Genomic DNA, 16,723 nt, shown 5'->3' with positions numbered 1-16,723 from the left:
TTTCCTTTTCTCCTTTCCCTGCTGCTACCCTTCCCCGCACGTCCGCACCGCACATGCTCGCAGCCGTCTAGTGCTCGTGCGCCGCACACGCCCGCCACAGCGCACAGCGTGTCGCCCGCGTGCCGCCCTTAGCCTGCTGTCGTGTTACTATCCGCACGCCTCCATCTCCGTCTTCCGCCGTCACGCCGCGTTGCCCATCACCCGTCGCTCTCACTGTCTGCTCTCTCATCAGGTCCCTTCTTTCCTTAATTTTTTCTTTTTTTCTTAGCTGACGACAGACTCTTTATTTCTTAGCTAATGACAAAAATATTGTGCACATTTGGAGTGCTCTGAATTCATATTTTGCTACTCCTTGCTGTCTGTTGAATTTTATATCAAGGTAGACTGTGTTTGAGGTCTTTGCTGTGAATTTGGAAATTGACATATTTTGAGTGATCGAAACAATATGGGATTCTAATTTGTGTACTTAGGCGCCACACCCACACCTATTCACCGTCTCTAAGTTCGGTGTGACACTGGTTTATCATTTTTTATCGGCCCCTTGTTACCCCAAATGGCGAAAAAATATGTTAAAAAGCAAACCACAGCCAGCACTTCTTCACCCCAACCAACTATTCCTTTGAGTGAACCTTCCCAAGCAACTGCTTCAGGTGGCCCCCTGTCCCGCCTTGGGAGGACCAAGGAGTTCACCTCTCTTCCCCGACCCACTTCGGTGGCCATCTGACCTTCACTAAGGCAGTCGATAAAGAACGGTATGCAGTTGCTTGTACAAGGAAAATTATTCCAAGTAAATTCATCCATAACCCCACACTAGATATTTTGAACATTAGAGATGAGGTCACTCGAAGGATAGATGCCATCAGTTGGACCAATTATGTTTCAATTATTTTGCCTACATTTACTGAGTTAACATGGGAATTTTATACTATTTTTGAGTTCAATATACCTAATGAATTTTCTATTACGACTCTTGATGTGGTTCATTTTCAATTGATGGGTAAGGAATTCAAACAGTCCATTACTAAATTCAATTTAGCTTTTGGCTTTATTGATATCCTATATTCTCAATCTGCTGAATATATGGCGAGTGCCTGTGAATACACTGAACCCTTTTTCCCCCATAACACTGGCTACTAGAAGGATTTGTCAGTTGATACCCAATCTTATGATTCTAGCCAGTCTAAAGACTCCTATCTAAAGAATCTCGCTTTCGTTATTTTCACCGTTTCATGGCTTATAGCTTCTCGGCTAGGAAGGACAATTCGAGTATTTTGACAAAATCCGAGTTCTTTTTTATTTGGTGTATGATTGCTGAAATGAAAGTTAACTTGGGATGTTGGTCTGCTTCTCACTTCCGGACTGTCTTGAGCAAGAAAAATAAATCATTAATTTTGGGTTCATATATCACTCAATTGGTCGTTAATCTTGGGGTTTTGGATTTAAATAATCATAATCTGCACTTAGCTTGTGCTATGGAACCCCTTGATTTAGTTTGTTTGGAGAAAATGGATTTTGTTCAACAGGTCAACGGTATTTTCCAGTTCGTTCCTCCAGGGCCGATCCAACTTCCACCAAAGCGCAAAGCCTCCAAAGCTACCGCCTCTAAGACTGGCGGTACTTCTATTGTGGCCCCTGGTCCTTCCCCTTCTGTACCACTGCCATCGTTTCCTGAAGAGAGGCATTTAGCAGATCTTCGCTTCCAGTTACATCAGATGGATTCTCATTTGGAGCGGATCGAGCGCCAGGTGTCCTGCATGGTGCAGAACTAGGCTCACTATTTCCAACACGTGGGCTTCCGTCCACCCTTTCCTCCCCAGCCTTAGTCCATTGGCACCCTCCTCCATGTTCAGGGAAATATCGTTGCTTCTTTATTTCATTACCTTTTTCTTTACTGCTTATATTGAGAACAATGTAAGGTTTAGGTGTAGGGGAGGGTTAGCTATGATTTGAGGTATTGTTTTGCATTTTTTTTCCTTATTAGTTCTTTGTTTTAAACAATGATTAATGTGTAAGGCCCAAAGATAACCTAAGAGGGGGTTGAATTAGGTTGATTATAAAACTAATCAAATTGTGGGCACTTTTTGGTCAATATGAAATTTACCTTCTTTTCTAAGTGATCACACAATGAATCAATGAATGAATGAACAATATCACTTGAGAGAAGTAGAAGATATAAGCAATTTAAAGAACACAAAATAATAATAAATAAATAAGAAGGGAAGAATTGCAAACTGTGACAGCCCCACCTACCCCTAAGGCGAACCAAAGGGTTCGGCGGACTGCCTGCCCAACTCTCGCCGGGACTCAATCGTTCACTCAAACAAATCAGAAATAAAACCTCAAGAAAAAGCAAACTAGGATCCAATTCATTACAGTCCTCAATCAAAACCAGAATTCAACCACAGAAATACATAGTACATGAATCCAAAACTTAAAGCGGAACTTATATACATTCCTATCTCAAAGGAATTACAAAATCAAAGGTACAAAAGTTCTCGAGTCATCATACATCCGACCCTTGCCAAAAGCTAGGGCGAGAACCATAACAAAAGAAAACCAACAGTTAGACCCAGCTAGTCTATACAGGCTCTCGTCCTTGCACGCCTTCCCCTGTTAAGGAAAACAAAACTAAAGGGATGAGCTGGAAAGCTCAGTGAGGTTCCGAACACATAGGCAAACAAGAAGTTCATTGCATTCATTACACGTAACCAATAATACAAGATACAAAGATAATATAAAGCGATAAACACATTCATTAAAAGGATACGTGCTCACAGGGAGCCATTCGTTCATTCGTTCGTTCATTCATTCTCCTTTCGTTTCCTTATACCTTCAATCATTTGAAAATGCATTTTTTTATAAGTAAAACCCCCATTCATTCATTCGTTCATTCATTCATTCACCCCCTTCCCTGACCGTTGGCCAGGCTCCACTAGACTTCAAGGTAATACTCGAGTATACCAAAACGTTCACCCAGGTCCCTAATCGCCCGACCGAGTCCGCTTCTAACTCGAGACGACCGGTAACAAGGGGCAGTGGCCAGTTCAGCCAAAAAGGCTTACATTCATGCACAAATAACATTTCAATCGTTCAATCATTGAAAACTTCACAATCATTTAGGCCAAGGGCGATAAAGTACACACTTGCCTAGAAAACTCATTTTAATAATCATTGAAAGCATTTAACATGTTATCAATCATTCATACCAGCCATGTAATCATGTAACATAACAAACAAGGAGCACTCATCAGACAAGCAAGTGAAATTTCATAAACTTTTGCCCAAAGAGCGTCTTTAATCACCGTCAAGCCCTAAAATATTCAAACAAGCACAATAAGACTCAATTACATATCGTCACCAAGTCCACATACCACCAAAAGAAGGTTCCACAAGAAGATATAAACACTAGAGTAAACTAGGAAAATCTGGAAATGGAATTAGCTTTAGCCCTGAAAAAAAAATAATTTTTGACCTCATTTTCCGGTAATGGTACCAAAGGCACTACGATTATCGGATGAAGGTGCAAGATCCACCGTTTCGAAGCTAAGAGATAGGGCTACAATGTTCCAGAAGGCAACTCTGTCCAGTTTCGAGTGTAACAAGGTCAAAAATGCAAGAAACTACATCAGAACCGGAAAAACAGATTCACAAAACGCATTCTGGTGTAAACATCATAAAACAGGCTACCTAAGTCCAAATCCAGTAATTCCAAAGCCATCCGAAAGCTTAGAAATAGGGCTACATTTCATCAGAAGACCTCAACAACCAATTCTGAAGCATTCCTAACCAAAATAACCAATTACAGACGCAATTCTCAAGTTCGGGTAAAACCAGGGCAGCAGGGGTATTTCGGTCTTTTCACAAGCTACGATGCTCCGATTGACCTGAAATTCTGTAGGCATCTCTAAATATTATTTCCTACAACTTTTATGTTTTAACCTAAGGCCAATTCGGCCTCTATCTATGTGCTACAGTGCCGGGCAGAATGAAGAACATTGAAACCCTAACTTTCCAATTTTTCTTCCAAACAGAAATTGCATGCAATTATCCACTTTTTCCACCTCCTAGATGCCTTAAATACCATTTCCAATCATCATACATAGCCACACAATCATATTCATATGAAAACAGAAAAATTCCCAATAATTAGAAAACTTCATCAATTCAACCAAAAATCAAGATTTAATCTATAAAATTGCATCTCATACCACTACTAGTCAAGATTTAAGCATTATTAGAGGGAGGAAAGTGGTTTTTCACAACTCACCTTATAAGACAAGAAAGGAAGCAATTCAACACCTTAGCCTTCCAAACAAATTCACCAATCACCTTACAGGCACTAAACTAAGAGGTTTTATGGAAGGAATTCAAGATTAAACGGTTAGTTTGTGAGATTGGGCAAGATTGGAGCTTGAAAATTGAGAGGGTTTTCTTTCCTTTGTGCTTGAGAAGGGCCGGCCACAAGCTTGGAGATTTTGGAAGATTTTGGTTTTATTTAGTAAATGGTAAAAAGATGAATAGTAAGTCAAATGTAGGAATTAATCTCTAAGTGACACATGTCACTTTCATTAATTGCTTGCCTAACTTTTTTTGTCTCTCTTACAACAATCCACTTGGCAACTTCTAAATATCTCATAACACCTAATAAATTAAACTCAGTATCCACAACTTAACCTAACTGGCCGAATTTTTCCGAACTTTTCGCACTAGCGGGTCCCACGTCCGATATATGCTCTTAATTTTTCAAAAACTATCCGATACTAGAAAAATCATTTAAAAACTAACTTTATTCATAAAAATTATGTTTAAAATTTTTCGAATAAAGAAAATGTGGAAAAATGTGCAATTAAAAGAAAATAAAACCCTAAAAAATTAAGAAAATTACGGGTCCTCACACTCTCTCCCCCTTAAAGAAATTTCGTCCTCGAAATTTTTACCTTCATTAGCCTCAGACGAGTCCGAAACTGGTTGGTTATCCAACGCATACACCTTTGCCGGTACACTTGTTCGGTTTCTCTTTTCATTTGCTTGTTTTGATTTGGCTCCATCCCGTGGCGGAGTACTACTTTCACGTGACTGTCTCCTCGGACAGTTGCTAATTTGATGCTCACCACTTCCGCAGATTAAACACTTCCGCCCTTTCAGCCAACAAGCATCCCCGGTGTGGTTGGCCTTTCCACAATAGCCACAAGTCAAGTGGGAAGTCATCTTTTGGCTATCTTGCGAAATCTCCTCAGGTCCAATTTGACTTCCTTTAGTAGACCTTTCACCTACCGCCCCTAATGTCCATGGTGGCCGGAATAAAGGAGTCACTTTCTGCACTTTCGGAGGTGCTATTGTTTCATTAAGTGCCTCACTCATACTACCAGCTGCACCTCTTTTCCGAGCTTGGAGGTTTTTACTTGTGCCTTTGCGTTCTCAATTCGTTGGGCCTTCTCAAAGGCCTCCGTAAATGTATTCACTTGCGCTGCTGCCAATGCCTCCTGGATGTCCAAATTTAGTCCCTGTATAACCCGTCTTACTCTTCGCCGTTCAGTGGCTACCAATTCAGAAGCAAACTTGGATAACCTGGTAAATTTTGTCTCATATTCGGCCACACTTAATGTTCCCTGGCGTAGCCCAATAAACTCCTCCTCCCTCCTTTCTTGAACTAAAGGTGGGAGGTATTTCTCATGAAATTCTCTTATGAAGTTCGCCCATGTCTAGATAGTCTGTTCTCTTTCCCACTTTGCTCTAATTACGTTCCACCATGATCGAGCCGGTCCCTCAAATTGAAACACTGCAAAGTTCACTTGCCTTTGCTCAGTGTAGTTTAGGGCTGTGAAGATATTAACCATGGTTTCTATCCATTGTTCAGCTATGTCCGGATCAGGCCCTCCAGCGAATTTTGGAGGTGCAAACTTCTGGAACCTCTTAAGAGCCTTATGCTCGCCCGTCTCAGGGTTCCGGGTTTGGTTTACGGGTATTTGGCCTTGTTGATCCATTAATCTTGCTAAGATATCCGTCATTTGTTGCATTGCCGTCGCCATTTGGTCTCCGGTTGCAACTCTCGGTCCTTGTTCTTGCTCGACTGACGTTTCCCTTTCCGCTCTTGGTTCTGGGGTCCGTTGAGTTCCACGGCCTCGACCACGTCCCTGACTACGCCTCCCGTCCATATATATTTTTTTTTTCCTTCTCTCTTTTCTTTTCCAAAGGTAATTTAATGAATAAATGCGATAAAATAACTAGAGTAACAAAAATCGAGATACCAAGTATACAAATAAACATATGTGCACATAACACTCCACATATCAAGAGAATAGAGGATCAATTACACAAGTACGGATCAAGTCAGGCAACTATTCATATACACATTTACATCAATGGACGTCATGTACTAAAAAGATACGGGCGAATCAAACGAAGAGGTGATGTGTCGTCCCAGTCTCAGCTAAGGTAACCCCGTCCGGTCCCTCACGTCACTTACTATTCAAACCAGATATCCCTTAACCTCTCGTACTCACTCCAGTCGAACAAAGCCTGTTCATATTCCCACAATACAAGTCTCAAATACTTAGCACTATCTCAACTCTGAAGTACTCGGGTACGAAAATCCGAAATAAGATAATTCACCTCTTGAGTTGGCTAGTCCCAAGAGTAAACCATCTACAATCGGAATTCCTCCCAGACGTACCTATCTATGGTCCTCAGATTCCACAGGAAAATTTAAGGCCTATAACGTTCACAACTCATAGCTTATGCTCGAACGAGCACTTAACCCTTCATACCTATTCACCACTCAGTCCAAGCTCACTCCACGCAGAGACCACGCGAAGCAGGCTCTGATACCAACTGTGACAGCCCCATCTCCCCCTAAGGCGAACCAAAGGGTTCGGCGGACCGCCTGCCCAACTCTCGCCGGGACTCAATCGTTCACTCAAACAAATCAGAAATAAAACCTAAAGAAAGAGCAAACCAGGATCCAATTCATTACAGTACTCAATCAAAACCAGAATTCAACCACAGAAAATACATAATATATGAATCCAAAACTTAAAATGGAACTTATATACATTCCTATCTCAAAGGAATTACAAAATCAAAGGTACAAAAGTTCTCGAGTCATCATACATCCGACCCTTGCCAAAAGCTAGGGCGAGAACCTTAACAAAAGAAAACCAACAGTTAGACCCAGTTAGTCTATACAGGCCCTCGTCCTTGCACGCTTCCCCTATTAAGGAAAACAAAACTAAAGGGATGAGCTGGAAAGCTCAGTGAGGTTCCGAACACATAGGCAAACAAGAAGTTCATTGCATTCATTACACGTAACCAATAATTCAAGATACAAAGATAAGATAAAGCGATAAACACATTCATTAAAAGGATACGTGCTCACAGGGAGCCATTCGTTCATTCGTTCATTCGTTCATTCTCCTTTCGTTTCCTTATACCTTCAATCATTTGAAAATACATTTTTTTATAAGTAAAACTCTCATTCATTCATTCGTTCATTCATTCATTCACCCCCTTCCCTGACCGTTGGCCAGGCTCCACCAGACTTCAAGGTAATACTCGAGTATACCAAAACGTTCACCCAAGTCCCTAATCGCCCGACCGAGTCCGCTTCTAACTCGAGACGACCGGTAACAAGGGGCAGTGGCCAGTTCAGCCAAAAAGGCTTACATTCATGCACAAATAACATTTCAATCGTTCAATCATTGAAAACTTCACAATCATTTAGGCCAAGGGCGATAAAGTACACACTTGCCTAGAAAACTCATTTTAACAATCATTGAAAGCATTTAATATGTTATCAATCATTCATACCAGCCATGTAATCATGTAACATAACAAACAAGGAACACTCATCAGACAAGCAAGTGAAATTTCATAAACTTTCGCCCAAAGAGCGTCTTTAATCACCGTCAAGCCCTAAAATATTCAAACAAGCACAATAAGACTTAATTACATATCATCACCAAGTCCACATACCACCAAAAGAAGGTTCCACAAGAAGATGGGTTTGTTTGGATTGAGCTTTATTTCCCTAAATTTATTTGCTTACATTATCGTTACAATTTTCAATACATCTTTTTACCTTCCCAATTACCTTTTTATCTCACATACATCACATCACAAAAAGTGCTACAGTAAAAATATCTCTAATAATTAACAATCCAAACAGACTCATAAACACTAGAGTAAACCAGGAAAATCCGGCAATGGAATTAGCTTTAGTCCTGAAAAAAATAGTTTTTGACCTCATTTTGCGGTAATGGTACCAAAGGCATTACGATTATCGGATGAAGGTGCAAGACCCACCGTTTCGAAGCTAAGAGATAGGGCTACAATGTTCCAGAAGGAAACTCTATCCAGTTTCTAGTGTAACAAGGTCAAAAATGCAAGATACTACATCAGAACCGGAAAAACAGATTCACAAAATGCATTCTGGTGTAAACATCATAAAACAAGCTACCTAAGTCCAAATCCAGTAATTCCAAAGCCATCCGAAAGCTTAGAAACAGGGCTACATTTCATCAGAAGACCTCAACAACCAATTCTAAAGCATTCCTAACCAAAATAACCAATTACAGACACAATTCTCAAGTTCGGATAAAACCAGGGCAGCAGGGTATTTTGGTCTTTTCACAAGCTACGATGTTCCGATTGACCTGAAATTTTGTAGACATCTCTAAAATATTATTCCCTACAACTTGCATGTTTTAACCTAAGGCCAATTCGGCCTCTATCTATGTGCTATAGTGCCGGGCAGAATGAAGAACATTGAAACCCTAACTTTCCAATTTTTCTTTCAAACAGAAATTGCTTGCAATTATCCACTTTTTCCACCTCCTAGATGCCTTAAATACCATTTCCAATCATCATACATAGCCACACAATTATATTCATATGAAAACAGAAAAATCCCCAATAATTAGAAAACTTCATAAATTCAACCAAAAATCAAGATTTAATCTATAAAATTGCATCTCATACCACCACTAGTCAAGATTTAAGCATCATTAGAGGGAGGAGAGTGGTTTTTTCACAACTCACCTTATAAGACAAGAAAGGAAGCAATTCAACACCTTAGTCTTCCAAACAACTTCACCAATCACCTTACAAGCACTAAACTAAGAGGTTTTATGGAAGGAATTCAAGATTAAACGGTTAGGTTGTGAGATTGGGCAAGATTGGAGCTTGAAAATTGAGAGAGTTTTCTTTCCTTTGTGCTTGAGAAGGGCTGGCCACAAGCTTGGAGATTTTGCAAGATTTTTGGTCAATTTTTGGTTTTATTTAGTAAATGGTAAAAGGATGAATAGTAAGTCAAATGTAGGAATTAATCTCTAGGTGACACATGTCACTTTAATTAATTGCTTGCCTAACTTTTTTTGTCTCTCTTACAACAATCCGCTTGGCAACATCTAAATATCTCATAACACCTGGTAAATTAAACTCAGTATCCAAAACTTAACCTAACTGGCCGAATTTTTCCTAACTTTTCGCACTAGCGGGTCCCACGTCCGATATATGCTCTTAATTTTTCAAAAACTATCCGATACTAGAAAAATCATTTAAAAACTAACTTTACTCATAAAAATTATGTTTAAAATTTTCCGAATAAAGAAAATGTGGAAAAATGTGCAATTAAAAGAAAATAAAACCCTAAAAAATTAAGAAAATTACGGGTCCTCACACAAACCAATTGACTACCAATCTCCTCTTGAACTTGTAGATCAATTCAAACAAGTTTCTTCAAACTGATGAAATATAACCAATCTTGTGTACAAAGGAAGGTTCACTTCCTCCTTACCCTAATCTCCACTTGATCAAGTTACGAAGATTTACTATCTCTCAGGACAACCTTTACAGAGCTACACTATTAAAATATTCATTCACAAATGAAAAGTTTACAATGAACTTCACACTACCAAGATTACAAATCTTCCTTGGAGAGTGTTTTCTCACTAAAACTACTCTATATCTTTTATATCTTTAGTGTGCAAAAGTTATTTGGGGTTTCTGACCATATTCTATTTATAGAAGACCAAGAAAGTGCTTCATTAATGCTTCCAACGGATAGAAAGTAGCTGAATAGTTAGCTAGCTGTTGGGAGTGTCGAACGTCCGGTACTCCTGTTTTTTGCGTCCGACAGCAGGCAGTGAGTTTGAAAAATTTTCTTAAATTCAATCGGACGTTCAGTATTGTCATTGTGAGCGTCCAACAGTTTTTGTCGAGTTTAAAGGATCCTATTCGACATCCGGTACTTCCATCCGATAGCAGACAAAGAGTTTGAAGAATTCTATCGGACGTCCGATGTTTGCGTCCGATTAAGGTCAGTGAGTTAGGGAAAATGTCTTATTTCCTTCGGACGTCCGGTGATGGAGTTCTTCATGCGTCCGAAGTTGTGCAATAATTATTGGACGTCCGATCCTGTCTTCACAAGCGTCCGACAGCTTTCAGCAACTTTTGTTTCTTTCAATTGCACTTGATCTTTGAATTTGATTTGCTTCATAACTGAAAGTATATCTTGAAGAGATATTAGTATCATCCATTTGTTTTGTAAATATCAAAAGTTAGGGATTAAGATCAACAGAATGCAATTGAGATGTGAGTATGAATAGTGAGTTCATGTCATGGAGTTTTCTACTTTTCTTGATGATGGAATTAATTGATGAATATGCTAGATTTGGCATTAATTCCTGGCAACTTGTGAGATTGTTGGACTTGATTATGAGCATTATACTTTATATTTGCTCTATTTTTCATTTTTCGTTTGTCGAGTGGTAGTACACATGGTTATGTCATTCTAGAACTTGCCTTGTTATGCATGTCAAGACCACGTGTAATTGAATTTGACGTAAAAAAAATGACAAAGGGCATTTAAGATTAACCATTTTTTACTTGATTGAAAAACACCTACGTTTATTTTATTTACTTTTAGTGAGCCAAGTTGAGTCTTTAACCATTTTCTTTGTTTGATACCTCAATTGTTAGTTGAAAAATCTCTTTTTAGACTTTTTCTTTGAACCTTGTGTTAAAGAAATATTTTGATTTCATTGCACGGGAGTTCGAGCTATTATGTGAGAGGCAGTGAATTAGAAATGCAAGTATGACAAGTGAAGTTGATTTCTAAGATGTCGGTATTAAAAAAAAAACTGAAAACAAAGTATGTTGCAACGTGCTTTCGTGTATAATTTTTATGTTGTGACAAATACCGACAATTACTTTCATTTGTTGGGTTGTTGATATGCCTTGGAGATGCAAATTTGTAAGAACTTGTACAATAAATTTTTGGATATTTTCTTTGACATTTTTACACCTTAAAATTCCTTTTATCCTACCCCTTTACCGAACCCCATTACAATCTTGTGAAGTCCCTTTGATTTTTGCATCTAATTTATAGTTAAGTGGTAGAGATGTGATATATGAGCATACCTATGGTAATGTCATTCCATTGTGTCGATTTGAGAGTAATCTGATACCCTATACACTTTGGAGTGAATGAGTGCATATCGACTGTGAGAATTGTCAGTTTGGTAAATTTTAAGTTTGATGAAGTTGTTGGGGTATGTAGGATGCCTTTATTGGTATAAATTGCTATGAATTTTTTGGTAAGTATCTTGATTGCGCTTCTAAGTTGATTATGCTCGAGAACAAGCATAACTTAGGTGTGGGGGAGTTGATGGGGTACATTTAGTTGGTATATTTGCTTATATTTTTCCTTTTATTTATACCAAATGTCGTCTTACTTGATTGATTATACTCACAATTGGTATTTTGTGTTAATTTCAGGAATTGAAACGGAAAGTGTTTAAGTTAATAGTTCCTAGTGTTTTGCACGTGGGCCAAAAATCAGGAAAGAGTTTAGGCAGTTTCCTAATCCAAGTGAAACTCCAAAACAATTGACTGCTGATGGAGGTTTCCTATCTTTTGGGCAGTCCACATCAGTCTCAAGCATTTTGGGAAGGTTTGAGAAAATTGATTCGTAATAGGAAACCATCCATTCAATTAGTTAACTTATTCCTTGAAAATAGGGATTCGGCAGAGGATTTTGGAGAGGGCTTTTTCGGCAAGGCCATATAAAAAGAAACTTAGTCTTTTATTAGGGTTGTATTATTCTTTTTTCTCGCTAGCTTTTCTTTTGACATTTTGGGTAGGACAATGGTTGGAGGCCTTGAAGGGATTTTTTTTCGCATGGCTTGTTCTCCATTAATGAAGAACTAATTTCATATTTCTTATCAAGGGATAACTAAAGATTTGGTTCAACGATAACTGTGAGATCTAAACTATTTTACTTGCTTCTTTCATACATTGGTATTTGTATATTTTCTACTTTTCGTGGCTATAATTATTGTGTATAATTGAATAGTTGCACAATATTTAATTATTCATGTAATCTACTTGCTAATTGGGGCGGTTGAATTCGTAATTGTTTGATTACTCTAATCCCGGTAGCAACTGACATAATTGGGTCTGTATCAGGGGAACGTACAATCTAATTTAAATAACCCTCGTAGTGTGTTTATTAATTAGAACAGGATTTCTCTAATTTCTAATGTAATTAGGAAATTAAATTATATGGTCTTACCTAAGGTTATTTTTAAATTAGGGAAATAGTCAATGGTCGTACCTTGACTATCAAAATAGTACGGAGGAACTGATTGACAGATCGTATCGGCAATTAAAAGCCTATTTATTAATGAATGTTAGAATTATATTTGAATCAATGATCAGTTGCCTGAACCTTTTCTAAAGTGTACCCTTAGCTAGAACTTTTACCATTACTTATTTCTCGAATTTTTATTGCTTGGATATATTACTTTCTTTTAGTTCTATTTCCAAAATCCCTATAAATTTTCTTAACTTGAAAAGGAGCAAATTTTTTCAGTCCCTGATAATACGACCCTACTTGCCATATATACAAATTAAAGATTTTTTGTGAATAAATTCTGGTATATCGAATTTAACAAACTCTTCAAAACGATGATGAATCTAGTAACCCATTGCACATCCAGAGTCCCTGCTCCAGTACTAGAATTGACACGAAACTACTTTTGTTGGCAACTAGGATGATTATTATTATTGCACAAGTATTGACACTTGTCATGGTTCATTTTATATACACACCAGAAAATCGGCAAAGTTGACTGAAAAATCTGGCCTGCACAAGTAAAACTGGAATGTTGTAGTAATTTGTGACTCAATGTGGACTAATTTATGAACTGAATCTCTTTGAGGTGTCTACCATGAATTGTTAGTGCTTTGAGTCTAGTTTTCAATGGACCAAGTTTTATGATTGTTTGACATTTATAACTCAAGTTATGATTTTTTCAAACGAGTGATGCTTGCTGGAATTTTTCCAACTTGGACCAAGAGAGAAAGATGATGAGTTTTTTTCAACTTTTCTATAACTTTTGACTGTAAAATTGCATGCGTACTACTGTTAATCTTCCTTTATAATACAATAACAGTGACATGAATGCAGGTTCTAAGGAGAAACTTGAGTTGTAAGGCTATGATTCTTATTGGAATTTTTCTAGCTTTGTCGTGAGAGTTAGCTGTGTAAGTACAGCTCTTGTTTGCAAATTTTGGTTGAAAGATGTCTTATTTCTATTTGTCTAATACTTATGGTATGTTCACCATTGAATATAATGGAAACTTGATAACTTAGTTGAAGAGCAACTTGAAGAACTACTGGAAATCCACTTGATTGGACGAGTGAGAAAGAGGGGAAATTTTCTAGTTATTACAGCTCTTGTTTGCAAATTTTGATTGAAGCGTGTCTTATTTCTATTTGTATAATACTTATGGTATGTTCACCATTGAATATAATGGAAACTTGATAACTTGGTTGAAGAGAAACTTGAAGAACTACTGGAAATCCACTTGATTGGACGAGTGAGAAAGAGGGGAAAATTTCTAGTTATTACATGACTTTTGGAGCTACAAAAATTTTAGATTGTTGTTCAATAAACCTCATAATATATTAATCTTCATATGCATGCTGAGTTTCAGTGATAAATAAAGAGTTTTATTGAAGAAAAACTCCCTTAGCAAACTGTTTTCTTGCTAGAAAATTTTCTAGTTTTGAGCCATAGAGAAAACTTGAACTTCTAGTTTTTAAATACAAATTATCTTGTTGAGTTTTACTGGAATCCATGGTTAGTACCACCTCTCTTGATACAAGCCTATTTTTGTGTGATTTATGGTTGAAATAAGTATGAGAAGGGCTGTTTTGGTGACAAAATGAGGAGAGGTTTGCTGGAATTTTGCTTGCTTAAACCATGGACTATATGCTACATTTTCCAGCTTATAACTTCCATTTTGTTGTAGTTTTTTAAAGAGTTTCATGCCTTATATTCACGCTATGAGGCATTGCATGATTTATACTTGAACCACGAAAGAAAGTTGAGTTTTTGGTTCACAATCCACTTACATGTAACCTGTTGATTGGTTTGGACTTAGGTTACATGTGATTTCTTGAGTGCACTTTGATGGTAGTGTATAAGCTGAAATTATGACAAAACCATGTGTAAAATAAGAGGAAAAATGATGGTTTCTTCTAGTATGCTTTCTAATTGCATTTGTTTCACTTTAAACTCGAGATTGGTTGTCTTTTTAGCTATTTGTTGCTAGAAATTCCAGCCATGAATTGGAATGAGGAACTCCTTGGTTACTCATGTCCCCAGGGTCTAAATGTTCTCTTTTCACTGCAAAACCATATGTATACCTTTGCACTAGTAGTTATTTGGATTTTCTTTGGTTCACCTAATCTTTGAATGGTTGAACCATAATACTCTATCTTGATTGTTCTTAGGGTTTGTTGGTGATTAAGAGCATAACCTGGAAGTGAACTTTTGATGTTCTTTTGTTTAAACTAGTGAGTGTCAAGTGCATGTTTTTTGATATCTTGATTTGAATGATACCATGTGTTATGTGTTGAATATTGAACTTGATGAAGCGAAGGTGTACTTTGTCATACTCGTCGTCTCCTTCTTGAATGATCTTGTACTTGTTTGAATTTGATTGACCTGTACTTGTATTTGTGCTTGTGGTTGACTTGTAAGTGCTGAGTGGCAGCATGTACCACACTCAATTAGAATAGGAGGTGCCTCTAATCCCCGTCTTAGTACTTTTATCTTGATTAAGTCGATTGGAGAGTTATCTCATCGACTATACTTATTCTTACTTGGGTATACTCGAGTATTACCACCACTGTTTCTGTTTGGTGTTCGAGCCCGATAAGGGGTTGTTTGGCGGACGGAAAACTAGTGTAAAGTGGAGATTTATGGTCATTGTTTTGTCTCTTTAAACGTTAATGGAGTATCAACGGGTTTGGAACAAGTTAATGCAACGGGAAAATTGGCTCTTGAGAGCCATCTGTATTCTTTTACTTGAATACTCTGTATGAGTTGTGGGGTTTACTTATTTCATTATTTGATGCTTATATTTGATCGATTAAAAGTTTAGTTCCGTGATTTATAACTGCGTGACCTTTTGGCACCTCATTGGGCGATAACTCACCCTGTTACCCTTTGTTTTTCCTTACAGAAGACAGTTTTGAGAACGTGATTTTGGTGAAAGAGTTGAGTTAGTTATAGTTTTGTTTTGTTTAACCTCCTAAGTATTTGTACACTTCACATGTATTTGTATAAGTTTGGATACTTTGGCTTGTATTTTAAATTGAATCTTTAGCGACTTCATTGTATATAGTTTTGGGTTGATGAATGGAAGTTAAATTGCGTGTTTTAGTACTTTATGTGAATTTTGATTTAATAGTCCTGGTAAGAATTGAGCTGACAGTCCGCTAACAATTGGGGTGCGCCCTAAGGAAAGGCGGGACTATCACACTGATGGCTTTATTGACTTGGAATCATATGATACAATAGCTATAAAACTTAAAGGAGATGAGAGACGTTATATTTCTACTATTTATATAGAGAATTGGGTAAATTCTCTAGCATAGCATGAGGATAACCCATGGCAAGCATTGGTCTTTGTGCCTAAAGACAATTGGTATATAGCCAAGATACCTATTGCTCGGTATTTGCCAACATGGAGAGGGAATGTTATTGACGCAAATTTGGAGATGAGTCCTTCCCGAGTTGTTGGAATGTCCTTATCGGTCAACACAGAAGGTGGAGTTCTGTACTTAGTCCAGGTGACTTTCAAGTGGAAATTGATTGGATCAAAGCCTTGAGAATCTAGTGATTCCCTATGAAGAATGTTTTTAGCACTAAATATCAAAGTTAGGAAGGCTTAAACTCATGTACATATGGATGATCTTGTTTTTCTTTTAACAAAACATGTTTAGTATTCTTTTTCCAACAAATTTTGTCGCAAAGCTCTTAGTTCTTTTTTCAAATAACTTTGGCCCTGTTTGATAACTCTACTTAAATCTAAAAATTAATTCATGTAGCACTTTTTGAATTCAGCATGTTTGATAAAAGAGCTATCTTACCACTTAATGTATTAAACACTGCTTAATTTGTGTGCAAAATTTTAAATGAAAATTTTTCATTGAATCTTCTAAATTGACTACACCTAATATACGTCTCACACACATAGCACACTCTAATATTGTTCTTGTATACGGTACATGCTTGTTTTCTTTATGTTCAAGACACACGCAATTGCATCATACATGCGCACACATATTCTAAATTGTTTCATTATTTGCTTTCTCTCACACACACATACACATTTTTCTTTTTCTCCAAATACATAAATAAGGGCAATT

At 37.5% G+C, this 16,723-nt stretch overlaps 1 pseudogene; it reads left to right on the top strand.

Annotated features, from left to right (window-relative positions):
• The window catches only part of LOC113708064 (probable complex I intermediate-associated protein 30), a 28,460-nt pseudogene extending 12,269 nt beyond the window's left edge, over positions 1 to 16,191 (top strand).
• The last annotated feature ends 532 nt before the right edge of the window (positions 16,192 to 16,723 follow it).

The sequence above is a fragment of the Coffea arabica genome, chromosome 9c, assembly GCF_036785885.1.
Source record: "Coffea arabica cultivar ET-39 chromosome 9c, Coffea Arabica ET-39 HiFi, whole genome shotgun sequence".
NCBI lineage: Eukaryota > Viridiplantae > Streptophyta > Magnoliopsida > Gentianales > Rubiaceae > Coffea > Coffea arabica.
The sequence above is the reverse complement of the archived record's forward strand: the minus strand, read 5'-3'. Positions and strand labels throughout refer to the sequence as shown.